At 37.2% G+C, this 25,690-nt stretch overlaps 1 long non-coding RNA gene across 1 annotated transcript in view; it reads right to left on the bottom strand.

Moving 5' to 3' along the window:
- Nucleotides 1-1,115: 1,115 nt before the first annotated feature.
- The window catches only part of LOC141487721 (uncharacterized), a 43,559-nt gene continuing 18,984 nt past the window's right edge, over nucleotides 1,116-25,690 (bottom strand). Inside the window, exons 2-3 of the long non-coding RNA XR_012468497.1 lie at nucleotides 18,051-18,460; nucleotides 1,116-1,171 (exon numbers count right to left, since the gene is read on the bottom strand). This is a non-coding gene — a long non-coding RNA (uncharacterized LOC141487721). The remainder of the gene's footprint in view (nucleotides 1,172-18,050; nucleotides 18,461-25,690) is intronic.

The following is a 25,690-nucleotide window of genomic DNA, read 5'->3' as shown; positions in this document are numbered from 1 at the left end:
TCAATTCATAATTCCAACAGCAATGATTTAGTATCCCATTTTTTCCACATCCCCTCCAAAATTTGTTGCTTTCCCCTTCAATCATTTCTATTTTGTTTTTTTTTTTAATTTTTGCAAGGCAATGAGTTTAAATGACTTGCCCAAGGTCACACAGGTAGGTAATTATCAAATGGCTGAGGCTGGATTTGAACTCAGGTCCTATCCACTGTGCCACCTAGCTGCCCCTGATTTCAGTATTCTTGAATGCAGTTCATCTAGGTTAAGTGATGAGGGGCAGCAAAGTACCCTCTTATTATTTCCTTAGTCATCTTAGGTATAAATTTCCCATTGGCCAATTTTGTATTGTCCCAAGTTTTAAGTTTCTTCTTGGAAGAGGAAAAAGAATCATCCCAAAAGGAGCAGAACTGAGCAGTTTGGTCTCCTTTCTATTATCAACATGATTAAAAAGTCCTTCTGTTATCCTTAGCTTTCCTTCCAGTTTTCCAAGTTGTAGTATAGCTCCTTTTTAGGGCCATGTAAGTGAGGGTATGCACCCTCTCTTAATTGTCCTTGCTTCCATATTTTGCACAAGTCTTTATAGAATCCAGGTTGATTGGTAAGTTTTCTGAGCAACCACACTAAGCTCTTTGGACAATTACTCATTTTCCTCCTCACCAAAAATTTTAAAAATTGTGTGAAGAAAATGCTTTGCAAATCAAATGCTGCTCAAGTGTGATTTATTATTATTTGGATAAATACATTGGAAATAAAAAATGTTCAAAGAACTATGGCATTTCTGAATGTTTAAGTGGGTCATGATTGACAAGGGAGACATCAGTTCAGGTTTCAAGGATGGTGAAATCTAGGCAGGAGATGGAGTTCTGCACTTGGACTCAGGAATATTTGAATTCAAATCTGATCTCACAGGCTTACTAGCTGTGTGACTTTAAGTAAATCACTTAATTTTTATTTGCCTCACTTTCCTTAGATGTAAAATGGATATAACAATAGTACTTACCTTCCAGGGTTGTTGTGTGGATCAAATGACATAATAATTGTAAAACATTTAGCACAGTATCTGTCTCATAAGCACTTTCTAAATGTTGGCTATTGCTAGTAGTACCTACCTTCTGTTTGTCACTTTCTTCCTCTATAAATTGAAGATAAATCTGGTACTTGCTTTCTGGAGTTGCTATGAGGAACAAATAAGATATTTGCAAAGTACTTAGAAAAAACGTAAAATGCTGCATAAGTGCTAATTATCATCCTCATCCTCATCCTCATCATCCTCATCATCTTCATTATTTGCAAACCTAGTGCTCAGGCTTAAATCTTGACCTTGGAATTTAATCATGATAGTCTATAATATTTGTTAAAACTGAGCTACTAGAGTTATAATTCAGTGGACATGAGGAACTTCTAAATTTGTAAATAAGGTATTTTATGCCATGTGATATCTTTACAAGATGAATCTAAAATGGAGTAAAGAAAGAAAACAATATGATTGACTGAGAGGATCAGTCACCCTATTGGCCTCTGTATAAAAAAACAAAAGCAAAAGACAGTCATTTCATTGGTGATCTTAGTCTAGAGTCCAGGCCAGTGGTGGACTATGGTAGTCTTGGTATTAAAGAGCCAAAACCTCTAAGAGGGCATTTTAATTAGAAGGAATGGGAAAGTTTCTCCTTCTCTCTCTTCCCCAACTCTTTTACCCATGTCATCAGAAATTGGACTAATAACAAATAATGCATCAAATTTAGAACAGGAGAGACTCATCAGTTATATTCTGAAGACAAACACGAATATATTTTAAAGATGTAAAGATGTAAAGTCACCTTCGGGAAGAAGCAGCTTTGAGAAACTTGCATGAGAAAATCAGCCAACTATAGAAAATGAGACTGATATGGGATCAAGAAAGAATCCCCATTTTGTGGATTTGTGAGGTACTCCACTGCTACATGTGTTCCCTAAAAGTTTGCATCCCAACATTTGCATTTAAAGTGTACAATCATTTCCTTCCATGTTTGGGGAGACAGTGGACCCTAGTTAGGGAGAATGAATGTTGTGTACCAGCTGTTCTTATTATTTCTCTTTAGTAAATAACCTTTTTGAAAAGCTGACTACTGACTAATAATCAATGAGAGGCACACTGGTGGGAGGTAATGAATGATTGTTCTAGAAAACTTGATCCCCTCTGGGAAACCCCTAAAATTCTAAGAGACAGTGCAACGAGCCATTCACTGGGGAACCAACCTGCCAGTGCCACTGGGAGTTGGAGAAATAGTCCCATAAGAGATTGTTAGAATTGAAAGAAAACCTTGGTAGAATCAAGGGTTGTTGAAGGTTTTTATTATTTTACAGGATATCGAAAATTGCTGATATTAGTTGCTTGAATCAGAATAACATAAATAGTATCTATTAAGGAGTCATCTTGATTAACCTACTAATTTATAGAAAATGAACCTTAGACAATATCATTTTTAATTGGATCACATTATCACTTCAATATTTGTGCTTGAAGAAGACTGTGGCATTAGGGAGGTGATGCCATGGCAAGCAAATAAATTGGATATATAGAGCTAGAACTCATACTGATTAAATCATAGATTGATTAAAGTACCTACAGTCCATACAAAACTCTAACTGGGAAAGAAGGCATACCACCTAACTCTTTTAAACTTTGTTAGTTGGCATAATGGATAGTATACTGGACTTGGAATCAGGAAAACCTGAATTCCCATCCAGCCTCAGATGCATACTATCTGTGTGACTCTGGGGAAGTCACTTAATCTGTCTGCCTCAGTTTTTTCATCTGTAAATTCAAGATAAAAATAACACCTACCTTTTAGGGTTATTATGAGGATACAATGAGATAAAGCAGTAAGCAAAACTAAAGACACATACATACATACATACATACAGAGAGTTTTATATATATATATGCATGTTTTTATGTATATATACATTTTATGTATATATATATATATGTATATATGTATATATATATATATATATATATATGAATTCTATTCTTGTCACCCTGTTTACATACAACCACAAGTGACATAGGTTCCACTGGATCACACACTTACCCTACATTCTCTTCCCAGATTCAGTAGAATTTCAATGTTTTCTGCTTTACTCACTTGCTTAGAAAGATCTGTGATCTTGTCAGTGTCCCCCTGCAATCAATCAATCAACCAACCAACAAGCATTAATTAGGTGTCCACTATGTGCTATACACTGTAGTAAGCTGGGACTACAGAGAAAACAATGGAATCACCCATGCCTTTAGGAGTTTACATTCCATAGTGATTTCAACAGTGATGTAAAATTTTAAAAAAATCAATAAAACATCAAAAATGTTTCACACAGAAAAGGAAAGAAATATCAACAACAAGTGCTAGCATTTCTACAGAACTTGAAAGTTTGCAAAGTACTTTATATATGTTATCTCATTTGATCCTTTCAACAATGTGAGATAGGTTTTTTAAAATGAGATTATTATCACATTTTACAGCTGAAGAAACTGAGGCAAGAAAATATTAAGTTACTTGTCCAGTAATTATCTCAGTTTGGATTTGAACTAAGGTCTTACTTGCTCTAAGCACTCTATACACTGTTACTTAGAACAAGTGATTTTTATCCATGTTGTTCCATTAATTCTACCTAGACTAGAATAGTATATTTAATATTCAGGGTCTTTCTCTGGTACTTTTTATATTGCATCTATAGTAGAATTGATCAAGTTGAATTGACCAAGAATCCAATTTCTCAATCCATGATTGTCATCTCTTCCTATGTCATTTATACATTCCCTTGATGCTCTCTATACACCTTTGTATAAGTCATTTTAGGTAACATGTATCTCTCTCCATTTCACTTTGAAGTACTGGCAAATTTGATTCTTTTGAGATCTTTGAATTCTATTATTTAAAGCAATACAACATCACTAGGAGAATATTTGTGTTTAAAAAAGATGGACTTTTGTAGCAGAGTGGATCATTGCATTTGATCACTTCTTGATATATTTTAATGATAATTTCAGTCTTGGGAAGGGGGATACCCATTTTCTTTTTTTAGGGTTTTTTTTGAAAGATAATGGGGTTAAGTGGGGGATACCCATTTTCAATTTGGTTCTGAATAACAGGGAGAAACTATCGCTACAGAAGAAATGACAGCAACCTCGGAGAACTTCATCTCAACATTTGTGATAAAGAAGCAAACTGAATTTTATTTAATATACTTTGGGTGTGGGAAGATCACATTGCAAAGAGTTCAAATAAAGAATAGATGAGACCCCACAGCTAAAATTCTACAGAAAATTCATGGATCCAGAAGGTCTGGGAAACTTTCAAGTGACATTTTGGATATACAAATTATTTGAATGAGGAAAAAATGAGAAAAGTCCAAAGAGGAGGATGTTGGTGTTTTGAGGGGCCATCAACAACTCTGGATAAAGAAAAAAGCATAGGACATTGAAGATTACAACTAAGTGAATATATTTATGTACAAAATAATTATGTAAAGTTTTTGTAAAGTTCAAAATGAACTAAGACCATTGATGATTTCTCAAGACAAAAATGGCATTAAAAAGATCTGTTAGGGTAGATAAAAGAAAGTTCAAGGAAGGAATAGGATCAATACTGGAGTAAGTTGGAGTCTAAAAATAAGTGGCTGAGATACAATAGAACTACTTGGCTCATATTTGTTTTTGTTTATAGGGGAGTTCTTTCTACTGTTTCTCTGAAGATTTATCTTTTGCCCTTGGCTAGTTTAGCTTTTTCGTATTTACTTGAATTAAAGTGTAGAAGTTATGCTTATCAAAGTTTGCACTTTAGATAACTGAGCAAACATCCAAAAAGATATTTCCAGGTTAGATGATGTATCAAATCTAATAAGATTAAAATCTAATAGGGACAAATATAAAGTTCTATACTTTGGGTTAGAAACATCAGCTACACAAGTACAAGATAGGAAAGGAGTAGCTTCAAATCAGTTTGCACAAGAAATATCTATGAGTTTTTAGACACAGATTATGTCTAATATTGTTGCCTCAGTTTGATTTAGATAACATGCATTTAGTGATTTAGGCAGATAAATATGAATTGAAGCAAATGGCCTCATATTAAACTGTTTTAAATGAGGATTATAGTATAGAACTCTGCCTTGATGGGAATACTATCATTGTCGTTCTCTTCAAGGACATTGTTAAACTACTATATATATATATGCAGTCTGGAGGCCTCTAAATATTAGGATTTGTTGTTGAAATTGAGTGTTTAGCTTAGAGAAGATGAAGACAGGCATTGTAGATGTCTTCAAGTATTTTGATCAGTTAATAAACATTTATTAAACACATACTATATGTTGAGGATAAAAAAGAGAGAGAGGCAAAAGATAGTTTCTCTCCTCAAGGAATTTATAATCTAATGATAAAGAATTCATGCAAACAAATGTATATATACATATATGTATATATATATATACATATATATATATATATGTTTGAAAAAATGTCACATGAAAGTAGATTTGTTCAGCACAGAAGGCAGAGCTAAGAACTAGAGCCAGAAGTGTTAGAGATGGGCTCAGTGTCAGGAAAAATTTCCTAAAAATTAGAACTGACCGAAAGTGCAATGGGTTGTTTGGGGAGCTAGTGTCTTCTCCCTTATTGGAGGTCTTTAAGCATATACTGGATGACTAATTTGTGGAGATGTTGGAAAGGGTTTTGTTTTTTAATACTGGTTCCAGTTGGATCAGATATGTCTTTGTGGTCCCTTAGAATAATGAGAATCCATGATTTTGATTCTGTGACATATACAAAGCAATAATGGAAACTTCTATCAGGAACTTTTAGATCTGCATTCATCCACATTTTCTCCCAAAAGATCTATCTTTTGGGAGGTGATGTTGATTGATGTTTATTGCTTAGTCTGGTCCTGCAGTTTTTGTTAACTTCATTAGGATTATTTGTTTGTTTATTCATTTATTTCATGTGTTTCTTTCAATCTGGTCCAGATAAACTACACCCCAAGATACTGAAAGATAGATAAGCATAAGCATTAATTAAATACTTATTGTATGTTATTACTGTACTAAATTCTGAGGATACAACTATAAATAAAAAGAAAAGTTGTCCCTGTCCTTAAGGAATTTATGTTTCAGTGGAGGGAAGCAACACACCAGTGAGAGCTGAAGAAGAAGCTCAAGAAGAGGGTGCTGAGGGCTAAGTAGGAAGGAGTATAGGGGAGAGAAGATACTTATAAAAGGCATGGTGCCAAAGTCCCAAGAGACAGAAGCTCAGCCAGGATGGGAATAAGAGTTGGTCAGCCTGGATCCCTCATCAAAATAGAAGTCCCAGGGTGAACTCACCAATGGGAGAAAGGATTCAGCATGATGGAAGGTTGTTCTATGTATCCAAAAAGATAAAAGGTACTGAGAGACATTCCGGAGTGAGAGGGCAGTTGAAGTATGGTTACAAAATTCCAACTAAAGTCTTACCTTCTATAGGAAACCTCTAACCCGATTTAATTTCAATGCCTCCCCTCTATTATTTCCTATTTATCTTGCATATAGCTTGCTTTGTATATATGTATATATTCATTTGCACATTGTTACCTAATTAAAGTATAAGCTCCTTGAGGCCAGGGATTCTTTTGTTTCTTTTTGCCTCTCCAGCAGTTAGAATAGTCTCTAAAACATAGTAGTTATTTAATAAATGTGTATTGATTGAAAGAAAGAAAGGGGAATGAGTAAAAGAACATGCAAGTGTGATTTTTGAACATCTCAGTGATGATTGAAATAAATGGGAATATGACATTTGGATAAAGGGAAGTGTTCCCTAGGAGTAGAGATGGACAAAAGTCTTTATTTTCAGGAGTGGGAACAGATAGAATCTTTAAGTCTCAGGATGGTGACCTTGATGTTGGTTCCTGGCAAAATTCTCTATTAGTTTCTGAAAATTTGGGAAAGGAAGAAATAATCACTATAAGTCAGCAGTTCATTAAGAATTCACACTAATGGAATATTATTGTACTCTAAGAAATAATGGATATGAGAAATTCAGAGATTCATGGAAAGACTTGAATGAATTCGTAAGTAAGCAGAACCATGAAAACAATATATCCAAGGCCTACTGTAATATAAGACAAGGAGAATAATAGACTGAATTTGAATGCTGGGAAGTTATTATTGCCAATCTGAGCCTAGAGAAGAGAAAGGCAAATGTACCATTTTGCTTTTTTTTTTAAAGAAATGGGGAACTAAAGATGTAGAAGATAGGTCACTCTGTCTGACAGGCATCTGTTTTATTTTTATTACAAGGTAAAGCTCTTGGTGGAGGAATATTCAGGGATGATTGTGCTATAAGAAAAAGAAGACATTGATAAAATTTTAAAATACACATAATTAACTTTAAAAAAAGGAGAAGAAGTGAGTAACAAATATTTATTTATTAAGTTCCAGTTGCTTTTCAGGAAAGGCATAGTTATTTTGATTACAGAGCTGGAGCTGAGAATGGACTCTATGTATGTGTGTGTGTGTGTGTGTGTGTGTGTGTGTGTGTGTGTGTGTCTGTCTGTCTGTCTGTCTGTCTGTGTCTGTGTCTGTGTGTCTGTGTGTGTGTGAAATTGCCTCTCTTCTCCATATATAAACCTAGTCACCAGAATTGCTGCCCCTCCTATCTCAACTACCTTTGATGTGACCCTGCCAGGCTACACAAGTCAGGGTTTCACAAGCTAATTCCCCCTCCACAATAGCAATAGTAAAAACTTTCCATTTCTAAAAATATCATTTTGTGAGGTGGGAAGTGGATCATTAGTGTGGGGAAAAAAATTGCAATCCCTATTTTACATTTGGAGAAAATTAGTCTTAAAACATTTTTGTCACTTGCCTAGGATCACCCAGCAGGTCTCCAAAAGAATAAAGAATAGATCACAGGGGAGTTGATTCTAGGGAAGTCTACCTTTCCCCTAAACAAACAGGGAAAGATAACATTGGGGAGGAGAGAAAGATCAACAATGATAAATCTCTCTATTCTGGGTCAAATTTAAGCAAGTTTTAAATAATGCAGTTGGCATTGGAGGCATTGGAGTCTCCAGAGGAAATTAATAATAGATGAGCCCATCTCTTCCCTATCCCATCCTCCCATCTCAGGAACTGCAGGAAACTTGTTCTGCTGAGAGAGAAAGACTATACGGCTTTGGGATCAGCATATTGGAGGTGATGAACATGATGGGAAGGGTATCCCTGGGGAGGGAGGTGGGGTTGTGGCTAACAAGGGCCAGGGTGAGGGAAAGGGTATGGGGAGCAGTTGATAGGAGACTAGGATGGCATCATAGAACAGAGCCATCATGTCACAACCACTGGCTGTTGATCCCATCTCTAATCAGCCATTCACTTTATCATATGCTTTTTAGCCATGGGTCTAAAAGAAAACAGATTATGAGCAAAGGAATGGACATTTATCTTGCCCTTTCTAGGGAATGTGAACCCCCTGAGGGCAGGCACCATGTCCTATATAATTCTATCATATATAGGGTGCTGCACATTCTGAAGTGAACAGCTAGGACATCATCTCTCCCAGGGCTGGAGCCACAATCCTATAGCTCGCAGAGGCTTCAGGCCACTGTCACTGATATTCTAGTCAGAATAAGTTCTGAACGAGATGGATGACACAGGATGGGCTTTGGGAAGTTGTTCTCAAGGCTGTTAAAGCTCTTGTCTTGCAGAGTCCTTAAAGCAGACTCCCCTCCCTGCTTATCTCTTCAAAAAAGGAGAATAAAGACTCTTGCTCCATTTGAGAAGAATTGGAAAGAGGAGTGTGGAGCTGAGTGCTCAGTGGATTTTCCTCTGTGCTCAGACAAGACTCCTGGGACATGTTCTCTGGACTCGGTGGCAGGGAAGCAACCCATAAATTCCAAGTGCTGCTGTAAAGGAAGGGACCCCTCCATCCAGAGGCACCCAGAGGAATTGGAGCTGTTGGCTAATTGGGTTAATTGAGGAGCACTTGAGGGAGAGAATGTCCTTCAGGCATAACACTTGGAGGGCATATTGCTTTCCTCTACCTTGGGAATTTTGTGAGAGAAGCTTAGGGCAGCAGGAAGGCAAAAGTTCCATTCTTGGGAACACAAAATTCTTTATAGTAAAGAATTACTCTGCTCCACTTCTAAAGTCTTATGCTCAGCTGATTGGAGAGGAGGCTGGTGCTGATACTGTCAATGTGAAAGTTGATGGGAGTGTGGTGCTAACAAGGAAACCTTAATAAGCTATAGGCAAGGTAGTAGAGTAGAACAGATATTAACTTTGGATCCAGTGGACCTGGTATCACATCCTACTGGTGTGATCCTGGGCATATCACCTCCAGATTTTAGCTTCCCTATCTGTCAAATAAGAAAATGGTTGAACAATTGACATCTGAAGTTCTTTTAATTCTAGAACTATCATCCAACCAACATTTAGATAGCTTCTGTCATTGTAAGCACAACTGATTCAGACCATCCTTTTCAGAAGTACTAGGGACTAGGCGTAGGGTCTAAAGTTGATGACTAAAGGGGAGTATCCCTGCTGAGATGATCCATGGGGTTGGGGGGGGTGTTCCCTTTCATTGGCTGTGCTCCCTCTTTTACAGTATTGAACCCAATCCTGTTTTAATGATCTGGAGAAAGGGAGATCATTACCTATCTGCCTTCTCTCAGTCCTCCTTCAGAGTGATGCTAAGCCAGGAAGTAAAGTTTCTAGGTCAAGTCAACAAGTTTTATTAAATAAATTCCTATTAGGCATTTGGGTTACATTTCTTCCCTTTCTCTTTTGACAGAAAAAGTGTTCAAAGTACAAATTTTTCTAATGATCCATTGGCATGCCCTCTGAGTGTTAGCACACATTTGAATGTGAGAATTTGTTTCTATATTCCTCAGTCAAAAACATGCCTATCAAATTCATAGCTCTGGGCTGAAGGTTTTTAGGGAGACCTGGAGCATCCAGGAGAAGACAGACCATACCTACAGTCATGAAATAACAAGATGATTTAGCTAGGAGAGACATCTAACACTAGCAGCATGGAGTAGTGGAAAAAGCATAGAACTGATCATATAGAAGCTTGGGTTCTAGTCACTGCTGTGATATTCATTGTTCTCATATGCTCATTTTGTTGGGGGGTAGTCTTCACATGCTTGGAGTAGGCATCTGCCTAATTCACCAAGGGATTTGAGGCTTGTGGGTTACCCTCAACTGGTTTAGCCTGTCTGCAAAGATGATTTTACTGGGATATGGCCTCTGTGTATGCCACAGCTTATTCAGAACTATAAATTAGAGTTGGCTAAAGGTAAAGATGTTTTTTCCTTCTTTCTTGAAGACCATGAAATTAGGTAGGTGATACCATGACATTCATTTGAACTGGATTTGTGTGAAGTAATGTTGTGCTGTCACTAACCTACTTTCTTCTTTAGAGCCATCTGAGTCCAGTGGTCAGATACGAATCAGAATAAATGGAGATGGTCCTAGATAGGAAGCAATCAGGGAGAAATGACTTGCCCAAAGTCACACAGCTGTTAATTATCAAGTGTTTGAGGCTTGAACTAAGGTCCTTTTGACTCTAGGACTGGGGCTTTATTTTCTGTACCTCCTAGCTGGGTGAAGGTGGACATCAAAGACAGATGAGTAGTCCTGAAAAGAGCTTAGCACACCCTCACATCGGAGATGCTAGTTCTCTCTGAACACCCCAAAGACCTCTGTTGTGAGAAGTGCTTAGAGCTTAGTCAGACATTAAAGATGCCACTGTCATCCACTGAATCCTGGACCATTGCCAGTCATCTTGACTTTCATCCTGCCACTGAACTTTGATGCCTCTGGAAGAGAGAGGCTAACAACTCAGCTCTGCTTCACTTAAATCCAATTCACTCACAAATCAAGATATCACCCTGTGATGTCATTGGTCTTTTTCAAAAAACAAAGGATGAACAACAACAACTTATTCATTGTGGAACCTTTGGCAAATCATTCCATCTCTCTGGACCTCAGTATCTTAATTAGTAAAATGAGGATGTTGGACTAGATTAGCAGACCCCAAAGATATGCCATAGATTCAATGTCATGTTATTGCAAAGAAAAGAAAATTTAGAAATATTTTTGCTTAATTTATATTTAACTTACCCAGAATTCATGTTATGGTTAGTATAATTACAAAATAAACAAGATGTGGCTATTACATAAATAGCAGAGAGGAGGTTTGGAACATTTCCCATAGAGCTCAGTCCTTCTGATAAGATGTGCTCTGGCTTCTTGCTAAAACTCATGTGTGCCTAGAGGTGACTGGTTAGTCCCTTGTCTCCCTGATAGAGTCAGCTCTTTCTGGATCAGTGGGAAGTCTGTCAATCCAATTTTCTGAATATCCATGGACAAACTAGATTCATAACACATTGGCACTTGAACTAGCAAAGAACTCAACAAACATGAAGGGAAACTGCACATATACAAGTCTCCTAAGAAGTGTTGTTGATGTATTTGTATAGGTTGCAATGATTCCTCCTGGTGAAGAATACTGGGGCATGAGCAAAAACAGAGCTTGAGAACAATTGGATTAGATGATCCCAAAGGTTCCCTTTAGTTCTGACATTCCCATAGACCCCCATGGGTCCTTGGATAGATTTCAGGAGTCTACAGACTTGAATAGGAAATGCACATGTACACACATATGCACGTACACACACACACACACACACACACACACAACCTGTATTTATGGCTGCTATTCTGAGTTCATGATACTAATACTAGCAGTATGGAATAGTGAATATGTATAATTACTTCCTAATCAACTTCTTCCTATTTACAAAAAAAGGAATATTCTCTTTCTTCAGAATCCCCAGCAACTCCAAGAACTAATTTTCCCTTCCAGAGATAATTCTTTTTTCCCCTTTATGCCTGAGGACAGTAGGAATATAGGAAAAGATACAAATTGTTGGGTTACCTGTTCTAACAAAGCTAACTGCAGCAGGATCTAGGGGGTGACCAGGGAAAAGGGAAAGTGAAGGGCCCCAAGGGTAGGGAAAGTGAAGAAGAGCAGCAGATAGACTCCAAATGGGAAACAGCTGTGCACTAAGAACAGCAGCGGGGAGCTATTTATTGATATGAATTATCCCATGGGCTATATAAGATAATGTGTGATGCTGGTAATTAGTGGAAGAGGTGTGGTTGGGAGTTGGCCTCTGGGTGTTTTTATTTTTTATATAAAATTTTTACTGCTCTTTTGTTTTTACATTGTCGACATTTCCTGATGTATTCTCCACTTCTTCCCCACAGCCATCTTTTACAACTTAGAATAAGAAGGGGGAAAGCAGCTTAGCAAAATCAATCAACAAACATATTGAGAAAAATCTGATATTCTTTCTTTGACCCTAAGGCACCTCCTATATTTAAGTGTCTGTGAAGGAGCATGGAAAATGAGAAGTGGATGGTCTGTTCCATCTAATGGAAGGAAAGCTCCTTGAGGGTAGGAATGTTTTTTTTTATGGATTTGCAGTATCAGAGCACTAGAACAGTGCTTAGTTGATATTAAGCACTTAATAAATGCCAGTCAAATTGAACTAATGTTTGACCACTAATTAAATGAGAAACTAACTGTAAAACACTTATCACAGTACTTGACCCATAGGTGCTTCTCTTCCGCCCTTACTGTGAGAATCTGAAGAAATTTATGGGAAAAAAGTGATAAAATTAAAAATAAATCTCTTGCAAGAGAAGATTTGCTCTATAGATATAGCGAGAACAGAAATACTTCTGTTCCCCCTTCATCTGAGGAAACACTCTCCCCTACATTGCCTCCTTTCCTGGGGAGAGTGGGCTCAGACTTAAACTATCTGATATCTCCATCAAGTTCACTTTCAAATATGGCAGAATTGATGGATGGTGAACCCGGATCTCTACTATTGTTAGACTGGGCTGTTTGGTCACCTAGGACTTTGTGAGTTACCATCTGACTTTTTCACAGGAACCTTTCTTTATCCTAATAGCTGGATGAAATTTCCTTCTATTCCAAAGAGTAACTTCCAGCACGGATTCTACTCTTAGATTTTTGCTTGCTTGCTCTTTTGTTCTTTCAATGCTTAGAAGGTTATAGTCATTTCCAATCTTCACTTAAAAACAAAAAAAAAGAGAAATAATAATGACAGAAATAACAATAGAATTGTAAATTCTTGGCTTCATGCTTCCCCTCCTCTGCTGTGCTCCAGGGTCTCGATACCTATTCTGATCAATACCAGCATTTAGCAGACTGTCATAATAGGTCCCTGGCAGATGTAGATACTTGATTAATTCAGTTCTGAATCCCAGGGGTCTCTTCAGAGAAAAAGACATTGTTGGTGAGAAGCCAATGGACCCAGATTCTGCTTGAGTGTAATTAATGACAAGTGAAGTGCTTGTGAGCATATCCCAGGCTGATGTGAGGGACAGTGGTTGTTGACTAGATGACTACTGGGGACACAACATCTTTCTAGGCTCAGAAGCATTAGGCCAGACAGGTCTCTGTCCTGGAGGCATCATGTGCCCAAGTCCAAAGAGACCCCAACAGTATTTACTCCATTCTGGTTTTATGCAACTTCTGATCACTTACAAGGATTCTGCCATCAATGTCCCAATACTGGGCAGCTAAATCTACTTATTTCTACAGTGAAATAAGTAGATTAATTCTGCACTGAAGGTGGGAGCAAAAGGTGAAATGGAAGTGTAAGGTCAACCTTCATTTGTCCTGAGAGAGGAAACCTTGTGATTAGGGGGCTTAAACTCTGACCTTTTTGAAAGTACTTTATACACACACACACACACACACACACACACACACACACAGACACAGACACACAGACACACACACAGACACACAGACACACAGACACACACACACACACACACACACACACACACACACACACACACACAGCAACTAGGTGGTGTAGTGAATAGAGAACCAGGCCTGAAGTCAGGAAGACTCATTTTTCTGAGTTCAAGTCTGCCTTCAGGCAATTCATAGCTGTGTGACCCTGGGCAAGTCACTTCTTCATGTTTGCCTCAGTTTTCTTATCTGTAAAATGAGCTGGAAAAGGAAATGGCAAATCACTCCAGTATTTCTGCCAAGAAAACCCCAAATGAAGTCACAAAGAATCAGATGCAATAGGAAAAAATGACTGAAAATCAAGAGCCAAAACACACATTTTTAAAAAAAATTTGTTCAACTTTGTTCTTTTTGTTACCCCCAGTAGAATATAGACTTTTTGAAGGCAGGGATTGTTATAGCTTTTGTCTTTGTATCTCTAGAAATTAGTACATCTGGCACACAACAAGTTCGTAAAAATGCTATTTTATCCATCCATTCATTTATTAATTTGTTCATTCATTTAGTGAAGATGGGGACTGTTTTGGCTTTACTTTTTCCCCATAGTGCCTAGCACATTATTTGGTAAACAGTCGGTACTTAATAAATGTTTGTTGAATTGAACTGATAGAACCAATCAGCTAAGATCAGGACAAATTTTATGGTCAGAGAAATAGATTGGAGAATATGGGAGTTTTTGGGGTTTTCCCCCCAAGACTTTTGGGTTAAGTGACTTACCCAAGGTCTTACAACTAGTAAGTATCAAGTGTCTGAGACTGAATTTCAATGCAGTGTTCTATCCACTGTACCACCTAGCAACTCCAGAGACTTTGATTTGAGGGCTCTTGGAAGGGCTGCTCTGCTCTGAAATGTTCAACACACCCAGATACCCCAATAGCCAAAAATTCTACAATTAGAAGTTCCTTCCTTTGGGTTAAGCTTCACTCTTTCTCTGAGGTCCTCTTTTCAAATGGAAATATCTCTGAAAGAAATGCCACATAGATGCTTGAAATGAGTCATTCAGATCCTTTTGTTTTGTGACCAAAGGGACCTGGGATGTTGGACTAGAACTAAGCCTGTGGGGAAAAGCAGAGGAAGAGTAATTGAGTCTTTCAAGAGAAAATCCACCAACTTTAAAATAGAGTCTAGAGCTGATTCTGGAAGTCCAGAATTGGGGACATCTTGTCTCCAGAGTGTGGGACTGAATGTTGTTCCAATGGGCCTCTCAGGCCTAGAAGAGGGGAAAGGCAATCCTCTCCAGACTCTCCTGGAATGAAGTTTTCCTTAATGTGATCATTTAATATGTTTTCCTTTTTCTTTAAGTTTTCCTCATCTCTAGTTAAATATGAGAGGGACCCTAGGGAGGAGTTTGCTCAGTCTCTGGTGTAGGGCTATAAAGGGAAAAAAAGGGAAGGGAGGGAAGAGCTTTCCAGGCTCAATTTTCAGACCTGGCTACTGGCATTTTATATGGTTGTAATACTGGCTACCATGTCTGTTAGTGCCTGGAAAGTCAGGCAACTTAAATTTTACCTTTCCCGTTGGATTCTTCTGTTCCCTTGACAGGGTTTGGGCATGTCTAGGTTCTCATCAACTATGGTATTCCCTCAAGAATAGGGATTCCCATTACTTATTAGAGAAATGAAAATTAAAGCATCTCTGAGACACCACCTCATACCTCTCAGACTGGCCAATATGACCAGAAAAGACAATGATCAATATTGGAAGGTATGCGGGAAATCTGGGACACTAATGCATTGTTGGTGGAGCTGTGAACTCATCCAGCTTTTCTGGAGAGCAATTTGGGATTATGCCCAAAGGACAACAAAAATGTACATACCCTTTGACCCAGCGATACCAGTACTGGATCTATACCCCTGAAGAGATTATGAAAAAGTATAAAAACATCACTTGTACAAAAATATAGCAGCCCTGTTTGTAGTGGCAAAAAATGGAAATTAAGTGAATGTCCTTCAATTGGGAATGGCTTAACAAACTGTGATATATACATACATACATACACATATATATATATATGTATATATATGTCATATGTCATGGAATGCTGTTGTTCTATTAGAAACCAGGAGGGATGGAATTCAGGGAAGCCTGGAAGGATTTGCATGAACTAATGTTGAGTGAGATGAGCAGAACCAGAAAAGCACTGTATACCCTAACAGCAACATGGGGGTGATGATCAGCCTTGATGGAGTTGCTCATCCCTTCAGTGCAACAACCAGGGACAGTTTTGGGCTATCTGCAATGGAGAATACCATCTGTATCCAGAGAAAGAATTATGGGTTTTGAACAAAGACCAAAGACTATTACTGTCAAATTAGAAAAAAAGTTATATTATGTAATTTTACTGTTTCATACTTTATTTTTCTTCCTTAATGACATGATTTCTCTATCATCACATTCAGCTGAGATCAATGTATAACATGGAACCAATGTAAAGACTAACAGAATGTCTTCTGTGGGGGGTGGGTGTGGAAGCCAGAATGGGGGAAAATTTGTAAAACTCAAAATAAATAAAATCTTTCTTAAAAATAAAAAAAAAAGAATAGAAGGATTCCCTTATACACCAGTTCCATTTAACCACTGATAGTCAGGCTTGCTTTTCCAATGAAATATTTAATCCAAAGCTAGAAAACAAACATACAAACAACTTTTATCTCAGGTCCCATAGAACACAGTCTCATTTCTAAATCTAACCTCTCCCACCTTGGGCATGAATCCTAGTCATCTGGCTTCTCAGAGCTTACCTGCTAGGCTAGTTGCCTTCAACATCTCCCCTGTAATTCTTATATCAAGGTCACTATGGTTTAATCTCCCAGGTCTGGAGTTCCAGTTGGGACACCCACTAGAATCTGAAACTGAGAGCAAATGAAACAGAACAAGGCAAACACCCCTAGTCATAAGTGTCTAAAAGGAGGGAGGGGGTCAGTGCAAGTATTTTCCTTCTCCCTCTTTCACTGCATAGAATCTGTGAGCTTCATCCTTGGTACAGAACAGAGGAAAAAAAGAATAGAAAGAAGCAGCAGGGGGGAAAAATCAACCATTCTAGACTCAACAGCTTTAAAGAACAATTTTTAATTTTTTTCAATTATTTAGTCTATCAAAGGCTCACCCATATGTTGGAGAAGTTGGGAGCCTCCATATTAGGCAATCTGGGCTTGCCTATAGCAATCCCCATTTAGGGGATTCTCTGTGTTCTCCCCTCTGATCATGCTTCAATAGCTCTATTACATGGTCTTCTATGAGGCCTCATAGGTTATGGTATCCTGCTCTGCCACAGGCTTCAAAATACCTAAGAGTTGTATTTGTTCAGTGACTGAATGAACTTTTCCTCTATTTTATTGTTAATATCAAAATTATATCATTATCAATTAAAATCAATTTATTTTTAATAATAACTAGAAATTTATAATTACAATTATAAGATGCTTCACATTTATTGTCATTGTATCTTCACAATAACTATGTGGTGATTAGAAATACAACGATTTGTCCAAAGTTATATTCCAACTCAGAGTGGTAACTTGGGTCTTAGTCTCTCAGCCTAGTGCTCTTTTTGTTTTTCTCTCTCATACCCTTCAGTCCTCCCCACTCTCTGATCTTTTACTCTTTCCTTTCTGGAGATTTGGGAACTGAGTATAGAAACTTTCTTCACCACTTATGATAAAGAAGACAACTCACCCCAGAGACAGTCACTGGAATCTGAATATAGACTGAAATACATTTTTTTCTTTCTCACTGTTCTTGAGGTTTCTCATCTTTGGGGGCAGGGGATTTATATTTACTCTTACAACAAAATTATTGTAATAATATAAAATAAATAAACCAAAAAAAGAGGGGGGGGGGGGAATAAACTTCCTCCACCAAGGCAGATCTTGCCAAGTGCTGCTGGAGGTGGGAGGTAGGGAAATGGGGAATGAGAGGTTAATTGATGTGCCAGTGACCACATGTCTCAAATATGGATAGAAGTTAGGTCCAGTACTAGGACCTGAAACTTCGTTTTCCTGACTCTTAAAGTTGACCATCTGTTCATTAGGCAACACCATTCCCTTTTCTACACCTAATAATATCTTGGGACCAGAGTATCTGACTGTCTGAGTCATTTATCCCCTTTTTTCCCTAGCTCAGATTAATCTTATTTAGGCCCTGACCTATTTCCCCAATCTTCTTTTCCTAACTCTCCATTACCTACCTGCCCTTCTTGGTTGTGAGCTTTTAGAACTGGGAGCTTCAAGGTTTGTAAGAAGCCAAAGGGCTGAGCTGAGAGTGAATGACACTTGCAGGCTCTGCTTCTGGCTTTCGAAGGATGAATGGGTCTTTGATATTGGCCTCACAGGTAATGAACGGCCAGGGCCATTGTGTGAATTGCTCCCTTATCTCAGTCTGGCAAGGGTTCCGTTTTTCTCTTCTTGAAAAATGGGCAGCTAGCCCATCTGGAAGCTGTGACCACTTTTTCACATGAGTCTCCCTTCATCGGGATTGATGGATGGAATTTCCTTCTCTTCCAGAGAGCAACTTTATGCAGCGTGCTCCTTTCTCCTGAGACATCCCCCTCTTCATTTTCTCTGAATTTTCCACAGAAGGGGTACAAGGATACTCATTCTAAAGATGATAGAAAAAGAGAGAGTAAGGTGGCATGAGCTATGGGTAGAAGTTAGGAGCCCAGCCCAAGATGATGTGGAGTAGTACTTTTGCTGGCCTTATGGTATGGAGGGTGTATTTGGGTGATGGAAAGAATACAGGTCTTGAAGTCAGGAAGATCTAGGTTCAAATGCTGCTTCTGGCATATTAGCTATGTAAATGAGGGGGGGAAGTAAGTCACTTAAACCTTGTAGCGCTTTAGACTCAGATTATGTTATAGATGAGTTGTTCATTTGAATAGGTGGATAAACTGTCCCCTCTAGGCATGCCCAACATCCATGAAATTACGGGTCTGGATTTCCATCCCCACCTCTCAAATTAAGGTGGGACAATAACTCCACTCTGTGTCTCTCAATCTGCTCATAGTCATACGAATACAGTTCCATTCCTATAAGACTGATATTCAGTTTTCTGATTCTTTATCTTGATTTTATCTATGAAAAATTTTATAGTCTTTGGAACATCACTAAAACTTTTATGACTTCAGGTTTTTTTCAATCTGTTAAATGAAAAATGAATTACTTGATTAGGAAGGTTACAACAAAAATGGTTAACAAGGAGATTAAGTTCATGATAAATGATACCAAGAGGGTAGCTAGCTTGCCCTCAATTAAATCAGGTTACCTTCTACTGTTAACACCTTAAGTATTATAATAAAATAACTTTCAAGTGTGATTTTTGAGTTGCTTACTCATTTTTATTAAGTATTTATTAAGCACCTACCATATCACATGTACTCTGTTAAGTACTGCAGATATATAAAAAAGGCAAAACTATAGTAATTGCATTCAAGGAGATCATGGTAAAATGAGGGTGACAACATACAAACAACCATGTAAGATATACACATGTGTAAGCACATGCACACATATATATTATATATAAACATATATACATATAAGTTAAATTGGAAGTAGTCTCAGGGGAAGGTACTAAGATACAAGGAAGACTGGATTCTAGTAGAAAGTTAGACTTGAGGGAAAGTAGGAGATAAAGATAAGGAAAAAGAGAATTCAGATATAGGGGGCAGCCAGTAAAAATGCTTTGATTGGGGAGATGAAGTGTCTTGTTCAAGAAATACCAAGGATGTCAGTGTCACCAGATCAAAAAGTAGATGGTAGATATAAGGTATAAGAAGACTGAAAAGATAGAAGGGACCAGGTTATAAAATCCATTAAAAGCCAAACAGAATTTATTTTTAACCTGGAAATGATAGGGAGTCACTGGAGCTTATTGAATAGGGAGGTGATATGGTCAGACCTGTATTTTAGGAAGATCAATCTGAGAGCTGAATGGAGGATGAAATAGAATGGGAAGAGACATATCAAAGAGACCCAGGCTATTGCAATAGTCCATATAAAGTAGTGGCAGTTTCAGAGGGGAAAAAGCAGGCACATGCAAGAGATGTTATAAAAGCAAAATGGTCAAGGCTTGACAACTGGACATGTGGGATGAGAGAGAGTGAGAAGTTAAGACTAACACCTAGGTTGTGAATCTAGGTGACTGGGAGGCTAGTGGTACCCTTAACAGTAATAGAGAAGTTTAGATAAGAAGAGAGTTTGGGGGGCAAACACAATAAATTTAGTTTTAGATATAGTGAGTTTAAGATGTTTATAGGACTTCCAGTCTGAGATATTCCTTAGGAAGTTGGAGATGCCAATCTGAAGGTCAAAAGACAACTTGGGACTGGACAAATACTATTTAAAACCAGGAAAGCTGATAAATTCATCTAGTGGAATAATATAGATGCAAAAGAAAAGAGGACCTAGGACACCTACAGTTAATGGTCATGACATGGATGAAGATCCATCAAAAGAGACAAAGGAGCAGTCAGACAGGTAAGAGGAGAATCAGGAGAGAGCAGAGTTGTTAAAACCTAGAGAGGAAGAAGTATCAACAAGACAATAGTATCAAAGCCTGCAGAGAAGTCAAGAAAGGTAAGGACTGAGAAAAACCAATGGATTTGGTGATTAAGAAATCATTGGTAACTATTGAGAGCAGTTTAAAGTGAATGATGAGGACTAAAACCAGATTATAGAGAGCTTAAAAGAGAGTGAGAGGAACAAAAGCAGAGGCATCTATTGCAAACTAGTTTTTCAAAGATTTTAGTCATAAAAAGGAAGAAAGATATGAGACAATAGCTACTGGGGTTGGACAGATTAAGTGGGAATCTTTTGAGGGTAGGGTAGATATGCATATGATTGTACGTAGTAGGGAAGTAGTAATTAGACATAAAGTTTGAAGTGAGAGAATAATGATGATGGGGGTGTTATCTGCTGGAGAAGACATTGGGATATAGAGAGGTTTATTTTGGCAAGGAGAAAGACTATCTTTTCATTTGAAACTGGTAAAGTAGGAGATAGTGGAGAAGGCATTAGATTAATGCAAGATGATGAATAGGGAGAAAAAAAGAGTTCTCTGCAAATTGCCTCATTATTTTCAGTGAAACAATCACAAAAGTTTTAGTTGAAAAGTTAGGGGAGGGGGAGACATAGGAAAGTTTGAGGAAGGATGAAAAGGTTTTGAGAAAAGAAAGCAAGGATTTGTTAAATAACTTCTATGTGTCAAATATTACATATGTCATCTCATTTGACCCTCACATCATTCTTGGGATGTCAGTAGTATTGTTATTCTCTTTTTACAACTGAGGAAACTGGGACAAAGATTAACTTGCTCAGGGTCACACAGTATCTGAGATCAGATTTGACTTCAGGTCTTCCTAATTCCAGGCCCAATGCTTTATCCATTGGGTTACCTAGTTTCTTTAAGTTAAGTGTTTTGAGGGAAATGAATAAGGAGGTATAAAAGAATTGCCTTGCTACAGTAAAGCACAATTAGGATTATATGAAAATCTTCTAGTAGAATTGAGATTTTTTTTTCAGTTTCATTTAACAGCATATGAGTAGGAAGGAAGGTAGGAGATGGCAGGAATAATTCAAAGATGAGACTGGGCATAGAAATATTAATGACATTGTAAGAGGACAGGTTTTTATGAGAAGACAGTGTAGAGTTGACATGGTTCACTGAGGAGTTAAGATGGGGAAGGGAAGAGAGTCTAACTAGTTCAGAAAGAACTGAGAGGGGGAAAGGATGAAGTTTCCTGTTGGATGAAGAAAAAAAATTCAGTTTTACAAGGCAAAAAAAGAGATATAGTGATAATAGATTTTGATAAGATAAAGGAATTTCAATTAACAAACATGGATATGTGATATGATGGTAGCATCAAGAATATCAGCAATTCTATGAAGCTGTGTGAAGGTGAATGAGCAGGTCTTGGGAAATGAGCAAGTAGAGGTAAGTATCAATTTGTATGTTGAGGAAGTATCAATTTGCATGTTAAAATACCCTAATATAAGGGTAGGAGTGGCAAAGGAGACAAAGACTATGATCCACACTGAATTCATTGAGGAAAGGAGAGTATGATGGAAGTCAGTAGACTATAGCATCCTGATAGACTGTGGCAAACAGAAGATCTCTCTTAGGACTGGAGATAAATCAATTATAGAAAGGAGAAGAGGTGAATACTTTAAAATACACACAGCTTTCTGGTAAAATTTTAGAATAGCTTATTAAAGGGATGATATATTAGTACTTTAAAAGTTGTGATTATTTTGGTCCAGCATGAGTTCTTTAAGTGTGAATGATGATGGACAAACTTTAAAAAATCAGTTAACTTATAGATTAGGAAAATATCTCACTCACATAGTATATCTGAATTTCAGCAAAACATTTTGACAAAATTTCTCATAATATTTTGATGGAAAATATGGAGATATTACTAGATAAGAGTGTTAAATTGGATGACTAAAATGATCCAATGAAAGCTATTTAATTTTGGAGGGGAATCTCTAGTAATGTGCTGGCTAGAATGTTTTGTTCTTGTCTTGATTATAATCAACATTTTAAATGAATTTCTTAGATGTTATGCTTATCAAGTTTGCTGATAACAACAAACTGGAAATGATAGTTAATGGGTGAATGACAGAATTGGGATATGAAAAAATCTTGGCAGACCAAACTGAAGCAAATAAGATGGAATTGACTAGACATATATGTTTAGCTCTACATGTGGTTAAAATACAATCTATGGTCCAAATACAGGAATGGGAGATGTGGTTAGAAAGTAGTTCATGCAAAAAAAGTCTAAGTGGCTCATAGATAATCTTAATATGTCAGCAGTGGGATGAGAGAGTCCAAAAGGCTAGTATGATCCCAGGCTATACCAATAGATTTATGGTGACAGTCCTTTCTCAAACCACATCTATCTAGGGGTTGTGTCCCATTCTGTTAATAGATTAACATGTTGGGGTCTTTCCAAAAGGAGGTGAATTGGACAGTGGGGAGAGTCTATATACCATGCCACAAGGGGGTTGTTTAGAGAACCTAAGGCTCTTTAGTCTAGAGAGGAGAGACTTCTAGGGTACAAAGCAGCTGCCTTCAAACCTCAAGGGTTCTCATGCAGGATAAAGATAAGAACTATTCTGTTTGGTCCTGGAAAGCAGAGCTAGGATTAATGGGTGGACAGAATAAGGAGGCAGATTTCAACTCAATAGTAGGAAAAAACCTTCTAGTAATTAGAAATGTCCAAAAGAGGAATGGGCTAGTGCCAAAGGATAATAGAATTTAGAGCAAGAAGAGGATATAGAGCTCAGTTAGTCTAACCTTCTTATTTTACAAACAAGGCAACTGAGGCCCAGAGAATTTGTGTCCTGTCCAAGAACCCACAAATATTAAGCATAATAAGCAGAGTTGGGATTTGCCACACAGGCCAAATCTAGGTATGCTGTTTCTATATTACACTTCTTTTCTGAAAGTAGTAAAGTAAATTTATGTTAATTGAAAGTCTTCATATAAGCTTTGTATAACCACTTGCTATATGAAGAGGAGTCATGCCTTATGCAAGAATTGGACTAGATAATCACTAAAGTTTTTTCCAAGGACATATGAATACCAGGATCTCTGTAGCTCAACATTGTAATGAGGAGTCCTGAGGTGAATGACTGAAGTATGTTATTAATGAGCTTAACTAGAACATATATAACTAGAAAGTCAAGTGGGTCAGTCATGTAGTGCTAGGTAGGGATAGCAGAGGGACAACCCAAGCATAATGCTTATGCAATATAATCACATTTCACCCTAATTTTTGAGGAAGGCCTCTAGGACATCAGGAAGAATATTTATGGCAAGTTGTGGAAAAGAAGTACAGAGGGAAAGAAGTAAGAAGGTATGGAAACATGATCTGTACTGGTGAAGGGAGTTTCCATGCCCATGAAGTTATGGAGCATTCAAGAAAAAATTCAATAAGCCTTAGTTTTAACTTAAAATTGAAGAATGATAACTCAAAGTACCAATGGTTTATTATAGACACTACTCCTTATTGTTGGGAGAGAGATCATGTGAATGGGGAACTGTAGATCCTTATACTATCAGTCTGCAAAACAACCCTAATCGCTTGACCTTCTTTTTCTCCTAGTATTTCTTTCTCTGTGCTAGTTTGGGACTGGTTCACGCTGGAGGCACCCTCATGGGCTTCACTTTTGGTGGACTGGATCACAGGTCTCATTCCATTCTTTATGTAATCAACCTAGCTATTGAAACAGCCATCTTTGGGGTAGCTGGTGGTGCAGTGGATAGAGCATTGGCCCTGGAGTCAGGAGGATCTGAGTTCAAATGTGGCCTCAGACACTTAATAATTGCCTAGCTATGTGCCCTTGGGCAAATCATTTAATCCCATTGTCTTAATAAATAAAATTTAAAAAAGAAAACAGCTATCTTTCTAAATAGGAACTGGGTAAATAAAGATTATATCTTGGAACTTCAGTCCAAAGCTATTTAATAAAACTTGTGGATACTATTAATGAGGATTTATTCATTTATTTTAGATTTGTATACTTTACTTTCATTTCGAATATATATCACTTTCCCCTCATTCACCCAGAGAGACTACCCTTGTAACTAAAATGCTCAAATGCATGTGGACTGTCTTTTGCCTTTTTTTTTTTTTTTTTTTTTTGGTATTGCTAGCTCTTAGAACAGTACCTAACCATGGTGGAATGGAGTAGGCAGGAGATCTGTCCAACGAGCTGGAGGTCTTTTATTTCTCCTGTCATTGTGAGGGTGCTGATAGGTGTTGTCCACCTGTAATTCCTATCCTTGCTAGATACATAATAGAATGTTCTTCTAAAAAGATGAGGCTTTGAACTCTCTTTGTAGTGACAAAGAATTGGAAGTTGATGAGACGTCCATCAATTGGGGAATGGCTGAACAAATTGTGACATATGAATAGTGATGGAGTACTAATGTTCTTTAAGAAATTGTGAACAGACTTCAGAAAAGCCTGTAAAGACTTGCATGAACTGATGTTGAGTGACATGAACAGAACAGGAGAACATTGTACACATTGACAGCAACATTTGTGATGATCAAATATGATAGACAGCTCTCCTCGACAATACAAAAATCAAAGACAATTGTAATGGAAACTGTAATGGACTTGTAATGGAAAATACCATCCGCATTCAGAGGAAAAAACTATAGAGTCTGAATACAGACCAAAACATGTTGTTTTCTATTTTTAAAATTTGTTTTATCCTTCAAACATTTATTAAATAGTTACTATGTCACAGGGACTGAGTTAAACTCTGGGAATTCAAAGAGAGGCAAAAAATAATTTCTGCTCTGGAGAGCTCATGATTTAATGGCAGGGGGAAGATAATACATAAATAACTCTATACAAACAAACTAAGAACAAGATAAATAGGAAATAATCCATGAAGATTTTGGGGTAGTTAATGTTTCCAAATTTGTAGCATATCAATCTAGAGAATAGTAGAATAAGAAATTAAGATTCCTGGGAATTCTCTTTTATTTTTGAAATCATAATTCTAAATTTCATTTTATTTATGTTTTATAAAATAATTATTGATAATATCAGTGGGTCTGATTCTAGAGGTTTTCTATTTAAAAGGATATAATAATAAAAAATACAATTTATTTTTATTATGAACAAATTTATTATAATGATTTAAAACCTATTTGGCAACAATTTGACTAATCTTGTTCTTCCCTGAAATAATTCCTACATTTTTCATACTCATCAAATCATTATATGATTATCTAAAAATTAATATTTAGCATAATAGTATTTACAATGAATTATAGTCTATAGCACATATTCAAACACTGGAAAAC

Source organism: Macrotis lagotis, chromosome 1, assembly GCF_037893015.1.
Source record: "Macrotis lagotis isolate mMagLag1 chromosome 1, bilby.v1.9.chrom.fasta, whole genome shotgun sequence".
Taxonomy (NCBI): Eukaryota; Metazoa; Chordata; class Mammalia; order Peramelemorphia; family Peramelidae; genus Macrotis; species Macrotis lagotis.
The sequence above is the reverse complement of the archived record's forward strand: the minus strand, read 5'-3'. Positions and strand labels throughout refer to the sequence as shown.